Source organism: Mustela nivalis (assembly GCF_964662115.1).
Source record: "Mustela nivalis genome assembly, chromosome: 12".
NCBI classification, from domain to species: Eukaryota; Metazoa; Chordata; class Mammalia; order Carnivora; family Mustelidae; genus Mustela; species Mustela nivalis.
The window spans coordinates 25,991,146-26,015,565 of record NC_139031.1 but is presented as its reverse complement, the minus strand read 5'-3'; positions in this window follow the sequence as shown (position 1 = coordinate 26,015,565).

Below are 24,420 nucleotides of genomic sequence, written 5' to 3'. Positions count from 1 at the left end.
ATGCTGGCTAACTAAACATGATTAAAAAAAAGTTAATAAGCAGTAGCTTAAAAAAAGAAGCAATAGCTATGTACTGTGCTTCTGCTAAATATATTGTGAAGAAACTAGTTAATTCATTGCTATTCTTTTGGCAAATATTCATGTGAACAAAATACTAATCTGACATTCATGCCATTGTCTCTGATTCATCTATTATTCAGAGTGCTTTTACAAATAATATCTTCAACTTAAAGATGAGAGACTTTAAATAAAAGACAAGGACAGGAAAATGTAATGCCTGAGGTTTTTCTTTTTTTTCTTTTTTTTTTCATTTTATTTCTTTTCAGTTTTCTGTTACTACTGTCAGTATATTTAAAAGGTTTCACTTTTGCACTTTTCTAAACATAATCAATTATTGAGCCCGATTTATGTCAGTGAGCTGGGGGTGCTAAAATGATAGTAAGCTTGTCTCCAAATTTATGAGATGGCTATATCTATTACAACACTTTCTAGGATACTTTCTTTTTTGCATATTTTGGCTTTATTTTCCACCTAAATTACTAAGTTCTAAAGTAGTTAGTTATTAAGCAGTTATCACATTTTCCAAAAATTTTGTTACCAATAACTCATACTTTTCATCATTTGATAATATCTTTGAGTTTGATGAAGTCAGCTTTTAAGACTGTGATCAGAACTGATTCAGTATCATATTTTCCTCACCTCTTTGCCCCTGGTACTCACTGCTTTTATGGCATCAATTTTGTTACTTTCCAGATAAAAGTGAGCTAATGCAGTATTTCTTTTTCAGTGTATGGCTTATTTCACCTAGCACAATGTTCTCTAGGTGCAGACATGTTGTGGCAAAAGGCAGGATTTCCTTCCCTTTTTTAAGGCAGAATAATATTACACTGTATACATATACCATATCCTTTTGTCCTTTCATCTGTCAATAGTTAGGTTGTTTCCGTGTCTTGGCTATTGAGAAAAGGCTGCAACAAACATGGGATTGCAGGTATCTCTTTGAAATACTGATTTTATTTCTGTTGGGTGTCTGTGTAGAAGTGGGATTGTTGGAGATCTAATATATGGCATGGTAGTTACAGTTAATGATATTCTATTGTATACTTGAAATTTGATGAGAGGTTTTTTTTTTTTAAGATTTTATTTATTTGACAGACAGAGATTATAAGTAGGCAGAGAGGTAGGCAGAGAGAGGGGGAAGCTGGCTCCCTGCTGAGCAGAGAGCCCGATGCGGGACTCGATCCCAGGACCCTAAGATCATGACCTAAGCCAAAGGCAGAGGTTTTAACCCACTGAGCCACCCAGGCGCCCCAAGAGAGTTGATCTTAAGTGTTCTCTCTCACACATGCACACACACACACACACACACACCCCATTATGTGAGGTGACAGATATGGTAATTAGCTTGATTGTGGTAATTATTTCACAATGTATACATATATCAAAACATTATGTTGTATGTCTTAATTATATATAATATTTGTCAAATATGCCTCAATAAACCTGGAAAAAACTGAGAAGAGCCATATATATCTTCTATATTATCTTCTCCCATTCAGTAGACTGCCTTTTAAATTTTGTTGTTTCCTTTGCTGTGCAGAAGCTTTTTATTTTGGTATAGTTTATTTTTGCTTTTATTTCCCTTACCTTACGAAACATATCTAGAAAAATGTTGCTATGGCCAACGTCAGAGAAATTAGTGTCTGTGCTCTCTTCTAGATTTTTATGGTTTCAGATTTTGCATTTAGGTCTTTAATCCATTTTGAATTTATTTTTATGTATGGTATAAGAAAGTGGTCCAGTTTCATTCTTTTGCCTGTAGCTGACAAGTTTTCCCAACACCATTTGTTGAAGAAACTTTTTCCCATTGGATATTCTTTCCTATTTTGTTGAAGATTAATTGATCATATAATTGTGGGTTTATTTCTGGGTTTTTCTGTTCTGTTCCATTGATCTGTCTACTTTGGTGCCAGCACTGTACTGTTTTGATCACTACAGCTTTGTAGTATAACCTGAAGTTTGGAATTGTGATAGCTCTAGCTTTGTTTTTTCTTTTTCAAAATTGCTTTGGCTATATGGGATCTTCTGAAGTTCCATATAAATTTTAAGATTATTTGTTCTAGTTCTGTGCAAAATGCTGTTGGTATTTTGACAGGGATAGCTTTAAATCTGTATATTGCTTTGGGTACTATAGGTATTTTAACAATATTTCTTCTTCCAATCCATGGAGTAGGAATGACTTTCCATTTCTTTTGTGTCATCTTCAATTTGTTTCATCAGTGTTTCATGTTTTCAGAGTATAGGTCTTTCACCTCTTTGGTTAAGTTTGTTCCTAGGTATCTTGTTATTTTTGGTGCAATTTTGAATGGGATTGTTTTCTTAATTTCTCTTTCTCATGCATCATTATTGGTATATAGAAAAGCAACCCAGATTTCTGCCCATTGATTTTGTATCTTGCAACTTTACAGAATTCCTTTATCAGTTCTAGAAGTTTTTTCAATACCTTGAGAATTTTAGTAGTATTCATATATATTATGTTGTTTTGCTGATTGGAATGTAGTGAAAAGTTATATATGAGAATACTGCTACTTGGATTATACAATTTTGAATATTATCTTTGATCTGTTTGCTTCCTGGACATATTTGTGTTTAAGCTTGCTCAAAAATTCTTTTCCCTAGGGATAAGAGAGGTTATAATTCAATGGACTAATTTCATTCTTCCTGTGTAATTTCACAGTTTCTTCTTCATAGACTGAAAGGGAACTGTTAAATTAATTTCATTCCATTGTATGGAATACATTTCACCTGTTTGGTACCCCAGAGGCATAATGATCAGTTCTCAAAAGCTAAACAACTTATTTGCAGTGTGGAAAGGATGGGGAAGAAAGAGTCAAGACGGCAGAGGATTGTTGCAGAATCAAGCCCTTTCATCTACAGGTCCATATCTTATTTCTTTTCTTAATCCCAACACATAGAGCAATGCCAAGAATATAGAAGATAATCAATAACTTTTCAAATGAAAGAAAGGTCAGTAGTGCCTGATAGAAAGACAGGCATTACATTACAGCTATTTCTGGGAATATACTTCAGATATCTTATTGTGGAAGTTAGTACTCTATATGGGTTGGGAAACATGAGACACTAGAAAGATGAAACATGAGAAAGGTGTCATTTACTACCGTCTGCATCACTCTGCCTGCCAGGCGAAAGTTGGAAACAGTAGGATACTACAAACTCATCAATACTTCTGATGTACATAAATGGGCCTCCAGCTCTTGCTCTCTTTTTCCTCATCTTACAAAAGGCATCAGCTGAATTCCCTTGAAATTCCCTTGAAGTCCCACATGCAGTTAACGGTGTAAGAGCAGAGACCCATACCACTTTTCCTTTACAATGCTGCTTATCTGTGTACTATAAATTAGATGCAAGTAAAGACCATGGCTCAGCTGGGGACAAAAGGAGAAAAGGAGGAAATTGACACAAACTACTACAGACATAATAGAACTACTAAGCCCTTGCTTTACCTTCCCATTAGTTCATAGACCGCAAGCAAAAAGATGGGAGCTCCCATTTAGATTTTGATAAATTTAAACTAAATGCTATTATTTAAACTAAATGCTATTAGTCTCAAATGCAAATCCTATTTCCAAAGACACAGTGAATGTAGTGCTTTATTTAGATTCTGGGGTCATTCCAAAAAGGGATTTGATTTGGGTTACATATGTACAAATAATGAGTGGCAAACTAGGAGAAAATTGATAATAGAGTTTGAAAAATAAGGTATACACTAAAGTCAGGATAGTTCAAAAGCAAAGGATAGGATTGTACAATAAGTTTTTCTATGGAATTTTCGAATCAATCAATAAAAGAATTTCTTACCTTCCTAGTTGTCAGAATGTATAGCTCCATAAAATGAATGCCTATCAATTAGAGAGGGGGACAGACATATTATTTTTCCTGGTATTAAAACTCATAAGATCTTTCTACTGTGGCTTACCAAGGAGAGACAGTATAATGCACTTAACATTTTCATGATAAAAATCATAATTTCAAGTAACTGTCCCTTGATGAAGGCCAGTGTCATAATACCAAAGCATAGTTCACTTAAGGCAATTCTGTGAAAGCCCAAAAAAATTGGCCCCAAACACTATTTTCGATATCTAGGCTGATCCAAAAATATATTCAATCAATAGATAATGGTTCATACCACTTATTATGGTATTCTATAAAGGCAGACAAATATCAGTGGACTATTAAAGAGTCCCAAATAGGTCTACACTTACACAGACCATTCACCACCACTACTACTACTACTTCTTCTTCTGTTGCTGCTGCTTCTTCTTTTTTTTTGAGAGCCAGAGGTGGGGGAGGGACAGGCAGAGGAAGACAGAGATAATTTTTTTTTAATTTAAAATTTTATGTATTTATTGATGGGTGGAGGAGAAGCAGACTCCTCGCTGAGCAGGGAGCCCAACACAGGGCTCGATCCCAGGACCCTGAGATCATGACCCAGGCCAAAGGCAGATGCCTAATGGACTGAGCCATTCAGGTGCCCAGGAGAGAGAGAATCTTAAGCAGGCTTCATGCTGGGTATAGGCTAGGGGCTCAATCTCATAACTCTGAGATTATGACCTGAGTTGAATGAAATCAAGAGTTAGATGCTTAACTGACTGAGTCACTCAAGAACCCACTAGACTATTCATTTGTGCTAATGAGGAATGAAAGCTTTTTCAAGTAGACATCCATACGGAAAAAATGAACTTCAACCACTACAACGTGCCATTTACAAAAAATTAATTTGTTATGGGTGATAGATTTAAATTATGGACATTGGGGAGGGTATGTGCTTTGGTGAGTGCTGTGAAGTGTGTAAAACTGGTGATTCACAGACCTGTACCCCTGGGGATAAAAATATATGTTTATAAAAAATAAAAAATTAAAAGTAAAAAAAAAAAAAAGCTAAAACAATAAGACTTCTAGGAGAAAATCACAACCTGGGAATAGATCTAGATTTTTTTATGTCATTTAAGTAATTACTGATAGAGAGGAGCTTACTATTGCCTCTGGTAATTGTTCTCTGTCTTGTAGCTTCTTTGTCTCCTCTCTCCTTTCTTGCTATCTTCTTTTCTGATTTTTTTTTTTTAATTACATGCTTTGATTCTATTCTCATTGTCTTTTTCTGAACCTTCCATAGGTATTTTGTTTGTGTTCACTTTGAGGGTACAAAAACATCTTAGTTATAATAATCTATTTGAGCCTGATAACTTACAATTGCATACAAAAACCCTATACTACTACTATCCCCCACTCCCATTAAGTTATTGATATCACAAATTATATATTTTTTAGATTGCATACCCATTATTGTAATAGATATCGTTATTGAAAAACTTAATTTTTCTAGAGCCGTTTTGGCATCACATCAACATTGAGGAAAAGATACAAAAAGTGCTCATATTCCTCCTGTCCCCCACATGCATTGCCTCTTTCATTATCCACATCCACCACAATTGTAGTGTATTTGTTTTCACAACCGATGAACCTACAGTGACTCATCCTCATCACCCAAAGTCCATAGTTCGCATTAGGGTCCATGCCGGGTATTATACATCCTGTGGGTTTAGATAAATGTATAATGACACATACCCATCCTTTTAAGTATCATACAGATATTTTCATAGTCTTAAAAATGTTCTGTGCTCTGCCTGTTCGTGCCTTTCTATCTTTCCCACTGCCCAATCCCTGGAAACCACTGATCTTTTCATGGTCTCCAGAGTTTTTCCTTTTGCAGAATGCCACAGATTTGGAGTCATCCAATATGCAGCCTTTCAGACTGGCTTCATCCACTAAGTAACATGCCTTTAAACTTCCTTCAGGTCTTCTCATGGCTCGATACCTCAATTTCCTTTTATAGCTGAATAATGTTCCATTGTTTGATGTGCCTATCATTTATCCATTCACCTACTAAAGCCTTCCTTGCTTCCAAGTTCTAGCAACTGTGACTAAAGCTTCTATAAACATTCTTTAAAAAAAAAAAAAAGATATTATTTATTCATTTGACAGACAGAGATCACAAGTAGGCAGAGAGGCAGGCAGAGAGAGAGGAGGAAGCAGGCTCCCTGCTGAGCAGAGAACTAGATGCCCCCGGGATCATGACCCAAGCTGAAGGCAGAGGTTCCAACCCACTGAGCCATCCAGGCGCCCCTGCTATAAACATTCTTGTGCAGGTTTTTACATAGACCAAAGTTTTCAACTTCTTTGGGTAAATACCAAAAAGCATGATTGCTGGATTGTATAGTAAGAGGAAGTTTAGTTTTTCTAAATTTTTTTTAAAAGATTTTCTTTATTTATTTGAGAGAGAGAGACAATGAGAGAGAGCATGAGAGGAGAAGATCAGAGAGAGAAGCAGACTCCCCATAGAGCTGGGAGCCCGATGTGGGACTTTTTCCCGAGACTCCAGGATCATGACCTGAGCAGAAGGCAGTCATCCAACCAACTGAGCCACCCAGGCGTCCCGAGGAAGTTTAGTTTTATAAGAAACAACCAAACTGTCTTCCAAAGCAGCTATACCATTTTACATTCACGTCATCAATGAAGGGAGGTCCTGTTGCTCCACATCCTCATCAGCATTTGATGTCAGTGTCCCAGATTTTGGCCATTCAAATAGTTGTATGATAGTAGCTCGTTGTTGTTTTAATTTGCATTGCCTTGAGATTCCAGGCCCTTTGAACCTTTTCTGTGTATATGTTTTCTCTAGACTTAATACATGCAAATTCTAAATTAGAGAAATTTGCTGAGATCTTTTTTTCAGGAGCTTTTAATCTCTTGTTCCCTCTGCTGTCTGTTTGCAATACTGCAGGTTCTCTGGAGCTGCTCCAGGTCACCCAGCTCTCTTTAATTTTCAGAAGCCCCCAGGCTTCTAGAGTATGCTGTTTTTTTTTGTTGTTGTTGTTTGTTTTGTTTTGTTTTGTTTTGTTTTTCAGTGGTTTGAGTGGAGTGAGACAGAAACTAGTCCCTTGGACAGCCCCCTGAAAAGTCTGACCATTGATGTATGGCCTTTTATTTCCCTCCCCAAGGAGAAGTTGGGAGCTGGGAATTTTCTCTTAAAGTGTGGTGCTGAGCTGGGGTAGGAGACTAAGGTGGGTGAAAATCACAAGTTTTCCCATTGGCATTGATAAGGATGGTGTCATGCTCACTTTGGGGGCAAGGAGCCTCTAAATTGGTTTTTGGATTTCCTACAAAGAGCATTCATCCATGTATATCATTGGTGAGTCAGTGTCTCTGTGAGAAGAAGGATGGTCTTTTATAGTCAGAAGTACTCAGTGCTCTCTGGACATCCAACACTGGTCATGCGGAAAAGTGTGGCCTGGTTTTTTTTGGCTGTTACAAAGAAAAATTAGTAGATCCAACTTCATCCCTGAATACTTATGCTATCCAGATTCTTCGTCACATCTGTGAAAAACTGAAAAAGCTGAAAGTATTGATTAACCATTATGGATTCATCTCAGAGCAAAAGGACAGGCATTAGATGTGAGAGTAAGTACATTTCTTTTGGGAAATCAACCCATTTTTATATTCACTAGAGGTAATTGGGCCCTGATGAAGCCAAAGCTTTCCTTTATCTTTAACTTACTTTCTTTTTAAAATCACCTTACTAGGTTATATGAGCTTGCTTCTTGCAAGAAAATAATGGATCTATGTAGGATAATTTTAAAGGGATACTATGTACTCTAAAGTATTCTAAATTCTAACCTTTACAAAGTAAGAAGTCTTGTTAATAATTGACAGCTTTTCTCTTTTCAGTTCCTAGACCTATTAACAACTCAATCAGTAATTGATTTTGTGACAATCAGAAATTAGGGAAATAACATTTGCAGTGAGACCTAGAAGGACACTGTTGATTGGCAGAAATATATAGGTTCAGATTAATATCTGTTTGTTTCCAGGTAATTTTATATTTAACACATTTGCATTAGTAACATGCAAGTTTTTTAGCAAGATTTGCAATGCATCAGGAAAAAATTTAGAAAGCCAGAAATAATATTAATGTCTTTAGTTATTTAGGAAGAACATATCCATACCTTAGAAAGTTAAGCTCAGAAAAATGTCTTTCCAAATTGCTAAAAAGTAAATGGGATTTAAATGTCACTTATTTAGAATTATGTGTTTAACCAATATTTCCTGAGTACTGTGTAAAAACAGTTGTGAAAGCAATTTGATGAATAATTCTATGATTCATACACAAATAACCATATTAAAATTCATTATGGAATTAGTACCATGGGAAAGATGTACTATAGTACAGAAATTCAGAGGCTGCAGTGACCCCTGCACTGGAGTGAAAAGGCTGTTAGCTCCGGAGGGAAAGGACCACGCTTATGTTATATTGCTCACTAGGGCATATCACAGGGTCCAGGAAGAGCTGGATGAAGGAATTCAGATGCACTTCTTCAATAAGGTAGTTCAATTGAAGCTGTGTCTTGATTTACAGAGAAAGGAAGAGGAGGCACTTCAGGCAGAGTAAGTGGTACACTTGGAGGGAGCCATACTTAAAAAACAACAAACAAGCACAAAACTATAGGACATGTCCTAAATAATTAATTCAGTTTAAGTGCAAAATTACATGAGATGAGGCCGGCAAGGTCGATGAGAGCCACTTTGTAGAGGTGCTTTAGCACTATCACGCATTAGGTAATTGGGAGCTAAGGAGGTTTTTGAGCAGGAGAGTAACTGGACTAAATATCCTTTGGAACAATTAATATGATAGAGATATATAAACTGGAAGCAGGGGAAACTCATTAGACAACTGCACTATTTGTGGCAAGAGTTAAGGGCCTAAATGATGAGAAGGAGAAGAGAAATGGGGATGTATATGAAATTATATAATGGAAGTAGAGTTGACCAACAGGATATAGATAGTGAGGTAAAAGAGGAGAGAAAAATTGAGATGACTTAATTGTCCAAACCTGGTTAAGGTAGGGAATTTTGCCATGACCAGAAACACTGAAGTTAGAAAAGGGAGCCAGTCTGAAGGGAGAAGGAAAGAGGTCACATTTATAACATTGTGGGACATCAAAGGGAAGACGTACACAGGTGGTTGGAAAAATAGAAGGGTAAGAGGTTGTTAGGGATTCAGACTGGGAAACCGTGTGTCAAGAAGTAACAGCCAAATCTTCAGAAGTTAATGAAGTACTGAAGGAAGAGAGGAGCTCTGGAGAAAAGGGAACGAATAAAATGCTTGGGAGAATGTTCTTGTGTATGGCGCTGAAAGGAGAAGATGGAGCCAGCTCTCTGCAGAGACAGACTGATTTGGGCTATGGCACTTGAGTGCTGACATATAAATACAAAGCTACGAGCATTTTTTTCTTTAAGTGTATTTGTATTGGGGGTTCATGAAGATAATATTTAGAATAGATAACATTGCATACATTCCTTTAACCGAATTTTTGTTAGATAATTTTAATTTTTTATTTTACTGTGGTAAGAACATTTAATATGAGATCTACCCTCAAAAAATTTTTAAGTGTATAATACATTATTGCTGACTCAAGGTATAATATTGTAGAGATTTCCGGAGCTATTCTTGCTTGGCTGAAACTTTATGCTTTTTAATTAGTGATTTCTCTTTTTTCCCCTCTCCCAGACCCTGACAAACAGCATTCAAACCCTTTGATTCTATGAATGACTATTAGATCGCTCATATAAGTGGACTCAGTAGTATATGCTTTTCTGTGACTGGTTTATTTCGTTGTGCATACCGTCCTTAAGGTTTATCTATGTTGTTACATATTGCATTATTTCTATTTTTTTTAAGGCTAAATAACATTCCATTGCGTGTATATATCACATCTTCTCTATCCATGCATCTATCGATGGACATGGAGGTTTTACAGAAATATAGTCTCTTCAAGAAAAGATTTGGGAAAATGGTCATCAATATACAAAAGAATGATACTGGATCCTTATCTCACACCATACATGAAAATCAGCTCAAAATGAATTAAAGACTTAAATGTAAAACCTGAAACTATCTAGAAAAAAATATACGGGTAAGTTTTGTGACGTTGGTCTTGGCAATGATTCATGGATATGACACCAAAAGCTGGGGCAACAAAAAAGCAGACAGACAAGTGGGACTACATCAAACTAAAAAGCTTCTGTACAACAAAGAAAACCATCAACAGAATGAAAAAGAAACCTATGGAAGGGGAGAAATTATTTGTAAAGCATATAACTGATAGGAGTTAATTTAAAAAACAAGAAATTCCTACAACTCAATAGTAAAAAAAAAAAAAACCTAATTAAGCCAATTAAAATGGATTAAAAACTTGAATAGACATTTCTCCAAAGAAGACATCAAATGGCAAAGGTCATTAACCATCAGGAAAATGTAAACCAAAACTACAATGACAGTTTTGGGCACCTATTGTTGTCCAAAACCAACCTCCTGTGGTTTGGAGCCAACAGAGCTATCACGAGGAACAATAGCTTTATTGCTTTGCCAGGTGACGGAGGCTACAGCCTTCCAAAACCTGCAAGCCCTCCAGGAGGAAGGGCCTGGGGGTTTACAGGGAAGTACAGGCTTGAGCTGGTTTTGATAGGAATTGTACACTTGAGGCCAGCCTCCTCAATCATGCCTTTATAGTGGTACGGGCTCCAGAAACAGAAGATCAAGAAGGGAGGAGGGGAGATTTGCAGAAATATGGAGAAAGGTTAAAATCGAACTTCATGGGGCACCTGGGTGGGTCAGATGGTTAAACATCTGCCTTCAGCTCAGATCATGATCTCTGGATCCTAGGATGGAGCCCCCATCACGTTCCTTGCTCAGTGGGGAGTCTGCTTCTCCTTCTCCCTCTGCCTCTCTCCCTGTCTCAAACGAATAAATAAAATCTTTTTTAAAAAACTGAAAAATGGCTGAAGCAACCATTTTGATTTTTATTCATCCTTATGGTTTTAAGCAGTTTCACTATCAAGGTGATTATTATTTAAAAAAAAAAACAAAAGACAAGTTTTGGAGAGGATATGGAAAATCAGAACCGTTGCACACTATGGGTGGGAATGCAAAATGGTGCAGTTGCTGTAGAAAACAGCATGGAGATTCCTCAAAAAATAAAAAATAGGCCTACCATGTGATCCGGCAGTCCCATTTCTGGGTATTTGTCCAAAAGCATTGAAATCAGGATTTTGAAGAAATATTAGTACTGCTGTGTTTACTGCAGCACTGTTAACATTAACTCGTTTTAAAAAGATTTTATTTATTGACAGAGAGAGAGAGAGCAGGGGGAGGGACACAAGGAAAGGGTTCGGGGCTTGATCCCACGATCCTGGGATCAGGACCTGAGCAGAAGGCAGTCACTTAACTGACTGAGCCACTCAGGCATCCCACATTAATGATTTTTTAAAGGATGGTTTCATTATTCCATATTTGCATACCTCAGAATTTATTTTTTTACTGTTGTACAATTGATTTTTCTTTCATCTCTCTCTCCCAAGTTTGTTACTGAGCGATAACAAAGCTTTTCTTTCAGCTCATACTTCTGTGTTTAAGAAATCTCAGACAATAACTAAAGTTAGGTAAATGTCTTCGTCCATTATGATTGCTATGACAAAAGTACCAGATACTGGGTGGCTTATAAACAAGAGAAACCTACTTCTCACAATTCTGAAGGCTGGGGTCCAAGACCAGGGTGCTAGCACGAACCAGTTGTGCTGAGAAGCCTCTTCAGTCACAAATCGTGTGTTCTCACAGGGCAGAAGGAGATTCTGAGGAAGAGCTCTCTAAGGTCTCTCTTAAAAGGGCCCTAAAACCAATCATGATGTTTCTGATCCCATGACCTAATCACTTCCCGAAGGCCTCACCTCCTGATATCATCATTTTGGGCATTAAAACTTCCAACAACAGAATTTTGGGAGAGTGCAAACATTCGGTCTAAAGCAGTCAAGCTCTACAGCCTTTATAAACATGGCTGCATGGTGGGGACATTAGGTTTTTCCTTTAGTAAAAGTGTGGATGGGCCCCTAAAGTCCCAATGAGAAAGCTACAGGGCACCGAAGAAACAGGCTGAGTTCCAGCCATAAAGCAGGTGAGTGTTTTTAATCCTAATCAAGACCAGTGGTTCCCAAACTTTGCTGCTTATTAGAATCACCTGGGGGAGTATTTTAAAATTCCAAGGCCTAGGTCTCATCTCATACTAAATAAATGAGAAAATCTGGGGATAGGAGGCAGACATCAACACCTTTTTAAAAACTACACTCCGTCATCCCATGGTACAGAAAAATTGGGGAACCACTGTCCTGAAATAAGAGTTAAAGAAATACCGATATTTGAGTAACTTCTATGACCAAATTGCAAATGTTAATTGTGTCTTCTGTTTTCTTTACTTGGGCTTAAAAGAAAATGGTTTTCACACCCATGAATTCCTTCCTGGGCCAGAGGTCAGGACTAGGCTCATGGCAGAGAGTCTCAGAGTCTTCAGGGTCTCAGAGCAGAAAAACCTAGACCTTGAGCTCTGCTTTTACTTCTCCTTTCCTCATTCACTCAGCCTTCAAGTATTCATTCTAACTGCTTGTCCTAAATGAGAATTTTTTTTTTTTTTTGGCGGGGGGCATGATTTTTTTTTCCTGCTGTAACTGTCTGGCTTGGTTCTATTTCTTGTGATCCCTGCAAAAATGACTGGAATCCAAGATCATGCTTGCTGAACTGCTTCTCCCAGTCGATTTCATTCAATTAGGAAAAGGTTACCAATAGCAATTGCTTCTAGTCCCTGCAGTTTACTCACAGTTTCTACCTTATCAGTGTGCATTTACATGGAATTATTTTGTGTACTGACCTCTGGCACAGGTCATTAAGTCTCTGCACGGTTTAAGTGTCCTCAATAGATAAAATGACTGTTATATGCTTATTTCCTCATGGTGACAATGTACAAAGTAGTGGAGAGTCTCATCTAGGATGTTTGTCATTGTACAAGTTCAGCCCATTAGTGGCTAGTTAGTGCATTAGAGTTTTCACTGGATTGCAAAACATCATGTATTTCTTTATTTACATATATGTGTATTAATATGCATGTACATGTTATATATGTATAGGCACATATATGCATATATATGTATATTTCTAAATGTTATAAAGTACTTAACTGAATTTCTGTGGCATTTGTGTCTCTGAAAAAGCATTACTTAAAATTAATTTTTCATTTAACATTCAGATACCTGAATTTTTTTAAAGTTTTTTATTTTATTTTATTTTTATTTTTTAAATTTTTTTTAGTATAGTTGACCCACAGTGTTACATTATTTTCAGGTATACAATATAGCAATTCAACTTTTCTAAATGTTACACTATGCTCTCCACAAGTGTAGCTACCATCTGTCACCATGCATCACTATTACAACACCATTAACTCTATTCCCTACGCTGTACCTTCTAGTCCCATAACTTGTTCATTCTATGACGGGAAGTCTGTATCTCCCACTCCCCTTCACCCATCTTGCCCATGTCCCTACTCCCATCCCTCTGGCAACCATCATTTTTTCTCTGCACTTATCGGTCTGATTCTGCTTTTTGTTTTTGCATTTGTTTTGTTTTTTAGATTCGACATATGAATGAAATCATATGGTATTTGTCCTTCTCAGTCTGACTTATTTCACTTAGCATAATACCCTCTAGGTCCATCCATGTTGTCAAAAAGCTGGTTATTTACAGTAAGGATTTTAACAACAGATACCATATCCAGGGACAAATGATGAATAGGTTGTGTAAGAAGGAGAGGAAGGAAGAGAGTAATATTCAAAAACACTGACTTGGAAAAGCCTCTGTAATTGAACCCAAAACTTTCCTCCAAATTTTATGGTAGCTACTTTAAAAGAGAAGCAACATTATGTTATAGTAATCTCATTAGATAATAAAAAAAAGCATAACTTACTAAGAGGGCTAACATTTTTGCTGATTTTGATGTCTAAGAGAGATGTCACAGTGTTCATATAAATAAAGTACCTTCAGTCATAATTTTACCAAAGATGTAGAGGCCATTCAAATGGCCTTGTTCATTCAGCCATTCCCAATATCAAAGGAAAGTCAAGAAAAAAGGTTAAATTACAGTTGTGCCAATGCAGTTGGTAACTCATTAAAGTAACCCATCCCAGGTTTATAGCTGTCTAAAGCATTTTAACATTACCTCCTAGTTTGTTCTTTTCTACTGTATTGTGTTGGTTCTCTCATCCTATTTTTCAATGTAGTTCCTCCCCACCGCCGCCCCCAGCTACCAAGAAATCAGATTGTGGCTGTTAGAGAATTCACACATATAAACGAATCTTGCATATAGTGCAGTGGCCATATTTATCCACCGAGATAAAGGAATGGATGTAAAATGTAATAATAAAAATTTCAGCTGAGTTAAAATACACTTCATTGTTGTAGAAATTAGCAGATAATGCAATCAACGACTAAATGGGAGGGGAACTATTCAGTTTCCAAAACCTGAAAGAGAAAAGCATTCAGTTAAATGTTTTTGGTATGAATTTGTGTATTGATGGCACAAACAAGTCTTCTCCCTGGGAAGACTTATCATGATTTGTTTATTTCTTAGAGTCTCTGGTCAAGGGAAATCCTAATACTTATCACCCAAACTGGGACTTTGGGGAGGGAAAGGGGGCTTCGATTTATGATAATGCCAAGAAAATAGACATAAATTAGGATTGTCTTGGGCATACTGGACTCAAACTGTGATCACAGAAAATTTGGTTTGCTTTCAATTAATTAGCTGTTTAAATAAAACTTTTTGATGTCTACTGCTTCTCTCTGAGGTGTTTAATTTACAGATGATTTAATTAGAGCTCTGTTGCAAAACTTTGGGCAGCAAAGAATATTCACACTTTCAGCTCTCCCTACCCACAATGATGTTTCCTGGATTATTTTCATCCTTCAGTTCACAGAGGCATCATCACCTTCTGACATAAACCTCTTCTGTTTCCTCAGTCCAAAGTAGCCCCACAATCTGAACTCCAAAGTAAATACAAGAAGAATGCTCTTTTCAGAGGAATGTGAAACATAATGGAGAAGTAATGATACAGTTAGAAAAAAACACTATCCTGAAACCTTCATAGTAATAATTGATTTAAGCAATAATCATCAATGGATGCTAAAAAAAATCTAATGAGACTTGGTTAGGGAACAGATTTTTTATATAGTCTCAAAGATTCTCCCTAAAGGATATTTAGTAGATAAAGGGAAATTAAAAGGGAAAAATCACAACAAAATAATCTGGGCAAAATGCCTTTAAGCAAATGATCAAAATGGGAGAAAATATTACTAGGTGCCTTCTGATGTGATGCACCGAGAGACATAATATCTCTTATGTAATATTCCCTTAAAATTCATAATCCAAATCTAATCATGATGGAACAACCAGAAAAGCATAAACTGACGATTGTCTCTTCAAACATCTTAATGTCATAAAAGACAAAAAGAGCTAAGGAATTCCACATTAAAGGAAACTAAAAATATAATGCCACTGAATCTAATGCATGTTCCTTGGTTAAAAAAAGAAAATTTCTATAAAGCATGTGATTGAGAAAATTGGCAAAATTTTCAAAAGAACTGTATGTTAGATTATAATGTTGTATCAGTGGTGAATTTCCTGAAATTTGAAACTATACTGTGATTAAAAGAAAATCCTTTTTTTCTCAGGAGATGCACACTGACATATTTAGTGGTGAGGGGTTATCATCTCTGGGACTTCATCTCAAAAGTTCTTAAGAAAGTGGAAATACAAATAATGTATTAATCTGCTTAGGCTACCATAACATAATACATTAAATGTAGTTGGCTTAAAAACTGAAATTTATTGGGGCACCTGGTGGCTCAGTGGGTTAATCCTCTGCCTTTGGCTCAGGTCATGATCTCAGGGTCCTGGGATCGAGCCCCACATCGGGCTCTCTGCTCGGCGGGGGGCCTGCTTCCTCCTCTCTGCCTGTGTCTCTGCCTACTTGTGATCCCTGTCTGTCAAATAAATAAATAAAATCTTTAAAAAAACAAACAAACAAACAAAAAATCTGAAATTTATTTTCTCACAGTTCTGGACGCCGGAAGTCCAAGGACAGAGTATCAGTAACAATCAGAATCTGGTGAGGGCCTTCTTCCTGGCTGCAGATGGCTGCTTCCTCTCTGTGTCCTCACAGGCAGAGAGCACGCCAGTGTCCCTTTCTCCATATAGTGCTGTTGTGAGGGCCCCAACCTCATGACCTCATTTAAACCTAATTACCTCCAAAGTCACCATCTCCAAATATTATCATGCTGGGAGTTGGGGGTTTGGTTTAAGAGTCTGAGGGGACACAATAAATTTAGTGTGTAGCCAGTAACTAAGATAATAATGTGTAAGTTTATGTATGTTTATATATATCTAGAAATATATGTAGAATATATGCATATACATATACATGTATACAGAGAAAAAGAGAGAAAGAGAGAGGTGGGAGAGAAAAATGAACCCTCCTGCACTGTTGGCGGGAATGTGAATTGTTGCAGCCACTGCAGAAGATAAGTATGGAGGCTCCTCAAAAGATTAAAAATAGAATTACCATATGATTCAATCATTCCACTGTTGAGTATTTACCCAAAGAAAGCAAAAAAGCTAATTTCAAAATATACATGCACCCCTATGTTTATTGCAGCATTATTTACAATAGCCAAAACACGGAAGCAGCCCGTGTCCTTCTACAGATGAATGGATAAAGAAGATGTGGTAAATATATGTGTATATATACATGCACACACACACACATACATCCACAGTGGAATATTACACAGCTATTAAAAATGCAACAACATGGATGGACCTAGGGGGTATAATGTTAAGTGAAATAAGTCAGAGCAAGACAAATACTATATTATTTCCCTTATATGTGGAATTTAAGAAATAAAACAAGCTAACAAAATAAAAAGGAGACCAAAAAATAGATCCTTAAATACAAAGAACAAACTGGTGGTTACCAGAGGGGAGATGGGTGGGGGATGGGTGCAATAGGTGAAGGGGATTAAGAATTTATTAATAATGATGAGCACTGAGTAATGTATAGAATTGTTGGCTCATATATTGTTTACCGGTTACTAAGATAACACTGCATGTTAATTGTAATTCAATAAGAAACTTCTCAAAAAAGAATGGTAAAAAATTTCTCAGTGTTTTAAAAAAAAGTAAGTAGGTGCCTCTCATCTTATTATTGTTTCTCACAGTGTCCTGTATTTTTCCTGGAGCTCTTAATATATTTTGCAGTTTGTTTATTTACTTGTTTATTTGCTTATTGTCCATGGGTCATGTTTGGTTATAACTTTATGGATATTATCATGACTTTCTTTTGTATTCCTTTTTTTGTAGTAGTTAAATGTAAAACCAAAAAGCAATATGTTTAGAAGTAGTATTTGCCAATCATAGAGAAAGGATTTGGATCTATAATCCAGGAACAGGAACGACAAGATGATTCTTATGACTTCCTATCAAATTGACAAAAAGATACTCAACTTTTTCCAAGCAAGAGAGTCTCCATTAATTTATTTTTCTATGTTGGGGTGTGAACTACAGTTAGGCTTTCACTGTCTCTCTGTGCTCTTTTGGCACTTTCCTACAACAACCATGTATCTTATTAATGTTTCTTTCTTTAGTTCTTTGGTAAATTCTCTAGTGAGATATGAAGAGAGGCCACCAGGGTTGGAAAGATCATTGAGTTTATGGATTCACAGATTGTGAATTGGTGATACTACCTTGTCATCTCTTCTTCCAAAGGATTTATACCCCCATTTAATTGCCTCATAATGTCTGAGGCAGCTTCAAAATTTTAAATTGGTATTAAAGATTATATATGCATACACGTGTGTGTCAAGTGTATGTATATTTGTGTGTGTGTGTGTGTGTGTGTCTATGTTCTGCTGTATATCTTATGGATCATTTACTTAAGTGGTTTCTAACACAGGCACCACTGAACCCCTTTGAACTATGGAATTAGTGTAGGCTTTCCAAAATACATCTGTGTTTGGCTCATTGCCCAAACACCAAATTAATATCTTTTTCATACACAGTTTTTCAGTGGTATAGAGACGGTATTATGAGAGCTAAAATCCATTTTTGAAAATGTTATATAACTGATGGCACCAATTTGCCATGTATTTTTTTTAAAGATTTTATTTATTTATTTGACTGACAGCGATCACAAGTAGGCAGAGAGGCAGGCAGAGAGAGGAGGCAGGCTTCCCGCTGAGCAGAGAGCCAGATGTGGGGCTCGATCCCAGGACCCTGAGATCACGACCTGAGCCGAAGGCAGAGGCTTTAACCCACTGAGCCACCCAGGAGCCCCGGATTCAACATGTTTAAAATGCTTTACTAATTAAGAAATAGTCATTATACTTGAAAACATGGAGACATTTATCTAACTGAGCATTTTACTCTAGAAGTTATCAAAGTGTGGTCCAGGGATCCCTGAGAAACTTTAATGAGGAGTATGAAGTCAAAACTCTTTTCATAATAATAGTAAGGCATTTTCTGCTTTTCATTCCTTCTCTCAGAAGTTCCCAGAGACTGCATGACATGTGATACTGCAGCAGATGAAATACAAAAGTGGATACAAGGATCTACTTATTTTCTATAAAACCAGAAATTAAGGAGGTTTGTAAAAGTATAAGTTTTAATTTCTAATATAGTAAATATAGGTCTATATAACACTTGTAAACAAACCTCTTTGAGATTCTCATATTTTTTGAAAGTATGAAGGGGTCTTGAGATGAATAGTTCCAGCACTGCTGTCTTACTTTATACAAATATACTCTTTACCATGATTGTAGAAGGAGGTCGACTCTGGTACTTATTTGGTAATTTCTACTCCAAGAATTTAATTTTGAATGCTTTAAAAATAAAGAACTCTACAGTGTTCTTAGGTTTTTTTTTTTTTTTGTATGTCAAAGCCCTGTATAATAATTTATTTGGTAACATGGTAAAGTAAAATTTTAATAAGCAGTGTTCTCCCTCTTTTTATTCCAAAGAAATAAATCAGTAAGTGATCAAAATTGTATTCTTTGCTGACAATTTCAACATTCTTTCATTCCACCAAATATACCTGTCTGTAAGAATAAAGTATTATATGGCTAGTGATTTCTTTCATTCCACCTTGTAAGAGCTAATAAGTTAATACCAGATTTCATGGTCCTACAACCTACTACTGATTGGATGCCCTCTTGACATCAATTTCCATGTACTCTGATCTTTATTAATGTCACATATCCCTCCAGTTCAACCTAATGGCTAAGAATAGACTGGGTCAAGTGGGTTAGGTTTGCCATTTGTATGTGTGGGATGATGCTCAATAGTGAAAAATCACTGCACCTTTCAACAAGAAAATAAACATTCTGCTTCCCAGGAAGAGGCAAGGGAAATGAGTTTCACTTTTTAGAATGCTCCATTGTTAGTTTGTAGAGCATCTTTGATTAATAGTCCCTTTCTATTATATCTTTGTACCACTCATTCCAGAACACTGACAGGAAACACAAGAAGATGTGCAGATCTGATACATTGTAGGTCCAAGCAAGAATACTGGAGAAGATACCCAGGTAGTGGTTACATGTGTGAGACTGGAACTCTTAAAAGGTGTGCTCAGGGAAGGAAAAATAGTTAAGGAGAAGCTTCAAAACCACCTCATTAAAAACTGCATACACTAGAAGGTGGAAAGATTCATAGTAGGCTTTTTTTTTGAAAATAAACACAATATGTAAATATTAGAAATGTAGATAACATCTTTAAATTTAGGCATCCCAGTGGAAATATGATAACTCCCACTGTCTGCCTTCCCATCCAGTGAAGAGGGCTTGGGAGAATATGAAAACACCACGGTTGACTTTTATCAATTTTTTAACAGGAAAAATCTAAAGAATAATAAAATGAAAAATCCATTTGGAGAAGTTTGGAAATTCTTTTCAGGCTGAGAGTTGGTCCCAGTTTTCAGACATCAGTCTATAGATCAATTGTTTCCCATGTAATCTGATTATGTGTTCTTTTCCGAGTCACTGATATACAATAAGTAAAACTGAACTTTAAAGTGTTTTATTTTTCAGACTCTATATTACTAATCCTGGAGACTCTAAAGGCTTTTTTTTTTTTTAAGTATCAAGAGCTACTTTGCTGATATTCCAATAAAATTGCATAGTGGGCTAGCATTCGGAATAATTAAGCTTAAGTTGTTGCTAAAGTTCTGTAAATCTTGGCCTTCTCTAACGGAAATATGTCAAATTATGAAACTTTGGTCACGAACAGCTTCAATCAGAATCTTATGCTTTGACATATTCATTATGACAATTTTCAAGTTTACAATTTAAAGTCCTAATCATTTAAATACCTATATATTTGGGGCGTCTGGGTGGCTCAGTGGGTTAAAGCCTCTGCCTTCAGCTCAGATCATGATCCCAGGACCCTGGGATCGAGCCCCGCATAGAGCTCTCTGCTTAGCAGGAAGCTCTCTGCCTGCCTCTCTTCCTACTTGTGATCTCTTGTCTGTCAAATAAATAAATAAAATATTTAAAAAAATAATACCTATGCATTTAATAGTTTCTCATCTCTGATGGATGCAAAGACCCTTAACTGAGCCAAAATGCCCCCCATCCATGATAGATGGTTGTACTGCTGTGCATAGGCAAAGGTCATTTTTAACTGTCATGGCTACTGTTGCTACCCCTTCTTGTACATAATCTAAATGACTATTATGTAACTGTTTATGAATTAATAGCGCATCCAAATATTAGGAGTATTTCAAGCTTTTTTCATAGGTGTTTATAATTTAAATAAAATAATTATGCTGTCTTACGGGTAGAAGTAGGTTTAGAAATGATCTCTCAGGTTTGTCACCCTTGCATAAAAGTGGAATCCTAAAATTTAGAATATTATAATAAAACTGTCAGGAGGCATGCTCATTAAAATAAATTTTATACTTAGAAAGTTAAAATTCAAGTTGTTTGATGAAGCAGCTGGAAACCTGGGAAGAAGTTTTTTTCTTCTTTGTTTTCTTTCAAGGACATGATGGAAAGCAAGGTGTGACATTCGGAGCCATGTTCCTTGTTTCCATATTTGAAATGTATCTTGCAATCAGAAGTTGATGTCGTTTTAAGAGTGTATCTCATTGCCATCAGTTAGCATATTTCAGTAGGTATTTCCTCTTGTCTGGGTTTGTTAACGTTTCATACAGCTTGCCATTGGAGAAGGAATTTTCCCTGGTGGCCATGACCTAATTTCAAGGTTCTGGCAGACAAATACAGGCAACTGACAGCCCAGTTTTCCTATTTAGCATTTTAGCATGCAGCCATAAGAGAAAACCTGTGAAGGATTTGCCAATCTTTCTCAAATCAGGCTGATTGTAACCCTGGAGACATCAAACTTTCTGTGCAGAGTTTCTTTTTTGCAGGTGTCTCTGAGCATCTGAAGTTTCTGACTGGTGTCTGACTTGAACACATGCTAGGTTTTCTAGGAAGTGATTGGGTTCTAGAAGATGCCAGAGCTCAGTAGCATATTGCCTAAGCAGGACTCTGTAGATGACTTTCCCCCCTTTAATTTCCTTTCACACTTCTTCCTATAATCCAAGGAAGGGCATTTCCTTCTCCTAAGAGCAGAAACTAATGCTTAGCTAGAGCCAAATGAGCCATCGCACTATTGTATTTTCTGATCATGTGCATTCTCAGTGACAGAATAAGAGGAATCTTATTGAATTTGTATGCAAAACTATCACTTATATTAGAAAAGAAATGTCAGTGTTCAAAAATGTTACAGAATCTCTTGTATGGGAAAATCTTTGGGCTTGCCTGGAATATTTTCCTATTTTTATTTCGTGGTAAATATTGTTAAGCATTTACTTTTTGCATTTACAGACAGGAAATGAAATAGACTATTCTTTCCAAAAGGAAAAATTGTTCTTAGGCTCATTTAATTGACGTTTAACTTGATTTGTTTTGATGGCATGATTTTTGGCCCAATTTATTTTTCTTTCAAGTAGTCATAGGCTACTAGTACTACCCAAAAGGAAGTTTAATAATAAGCATAGCTGGTGTTTTTAATTATCAAGTTGAAAATTTCATGTCTCTTTGATAAGGTAACAAAACATCAGTGATAAAACTGATAGAAAAACAAAGGACAGTTTTGAGAAATCATGCAATATTTTTCTTTTGCAGGTCTTGGATTCATTTTTGGCTGTGCATATTTTTCCCTAGAGGCATTTATGGCGGGAAATAAGAAGTCACGAAACACAGCTGATTTGAAGAGAGAGGCAGCTGACTTAGGAAGAAGGCAGAAGAATTTTCTGCTGGTAGGCAAGACAGTAGAAATTATCTGAATGTAACAAGAAGATAAAAGATGGCACACATGCAAGAACAGATTTCTTAAAAACCACCAGCTAAAGTTTGTGTTGTTTCATTCTCTTATCCTCCAAGACAGCCATATTTTACCATGTTATACATAAATAAAAATGACTTCCAGGCTTATTTGATTGTAGACTGAATTACTCTGTCACAGGATGACAAGCAATGACAAAGAGGTTCCCCATAATGAAAGTCTAGCAGACCCCATGTTCTAACAAAAGGTGGTACAGAAAAACCAGGCAGATTTTCCCTTCACTCGTACTCTCTTACATATGAGCTATATAGTACTGTCAATCTCTGTCATGTCAATAGGTCACTTGCAAGGTCTTATATTTGGCAGGGCAACATAAGTTTCACAGTAATTTTTCTGACTAGCCACCCAAAGCCTCTATAGAAAGATTTGAAAGATCAATTAAATTACAGGAAAGGCATAACATAAATGTTGCCCACTTGTCAACGTAGGTAGAAATAATCATATTTTAATTAGAGCAATGACAGAATTCCATTTTCGAACTCTAGTGTTTTTAATGAAGCAGTAAAACTTATCAAAATGATGGGTTTTGCTTTTTTATCAGTTTTTATAATATTTGACAGTTTTTTTTTATGAATTGCAAATACTCTAAAACCACATTTACTTTGTGCATTAGCTAACTTGCCTGGGCACTCTAAGTACAACCCACTCCTGGAGGTAGAGAAGACAGTGTGAGGACTGCAAAGCCATGGGATGTCAGTCTTCGATATAAAGCACTGATTCATATTTGTGGTCTCCTGTTTGTTCCATAAAAGAGTCAAGAGCTTTTTGAATTAATGAATATATAAACTGCAAATTAATAAAGACATCCGTCAGGAGAGGAAGATAAGAGGCCTGAATTCTTCTTGTGCACTGCAAGTGATACTCACTTTTAAGTAGTTAAACTTGAGTAGCTTCAAAGTGGAGGCATCGAAGATAAAGAAACAGCATTTTTACTGTACTTAAATAGGAGATGCCATTATGTAATATTTTCAGTTTAGACTCAAAAAAGAAAATGACTTTTTGCAGAAAAGAAATATGTAAATCTGTCTCCTTCACCATATGCCACAAGAAAAAAAATCACGAATGTTAAAGAGAACACAGGCTAAAGGAAGCCAACTAGCTACAAAGACCAGAGTCCTCACTTACAGCTCCACAATAAATCAAAATTAAATATTTAATAAGCATATTAGAGAGGAGGAAAGCTGTTGTAAGATATGCATCTAAAGTAAGCTTTGCCTGCAAGTGCTTGTGTCTCCAGACCTTGAGATTTGCTTTCACCCGTGGGCCTCTGAACACATTTCATTTGCCTGGATGTTCGGTCCTATACTCACTCTTTTTACTCTTCTTTTTTGTCCCTTAGAGTTCAGGTCAGGCATCACCTCCTAAATCCTTCTCTGATTTCCTGGAGCTCCCACTTTTACTCCAACTGGAATTTGAGCACCTTAGTGCATATATTAGGTCTTGTTTGTAATAGCTCCTCCAGCTTCCATCACACCACTTGACCCATATAAACAGATGTTTATTATTTTTTTATTTCTTAATTAAAGCAAAATTGGAAACTCAGTAACAAGAACACATAAATAAATGAAAGTCTTAATGCAGGCAAAGAGGACATAGCAATCATTGGATATGTAACAAGTCTAGGACAAAAAAACAGAGCAGGACAAAAACTTAAACTGAAATCTACATTCACATACTGTATTTTTTTCACCCATTACAGTGGATAAAGTCTAAAGCCAGTGCCATCACCAATGGATTATAAACCATCTCTTTTGGAGGGGGGTGGTGCCTGGGTGGCTCAGTCAGCTGAGCATCCTACTCTAGGGTCTAACTAGGGGCATAATCTCAGGGTCATGGGATCTAGCCCCACATCAGGCTCTGTGCTCAGCCCAGAGTCTGCTTGAGATTCTCTCTTTCCTCTCCTTCCCCCTCTGTCCCTCCTCGTGCTCATGCTCCCTCTCTCTCTCTCAAATAATACATAAATAAGTCATCTAAAGAAAAATCTCTTCGTTACCCAAGGGCTTTATCT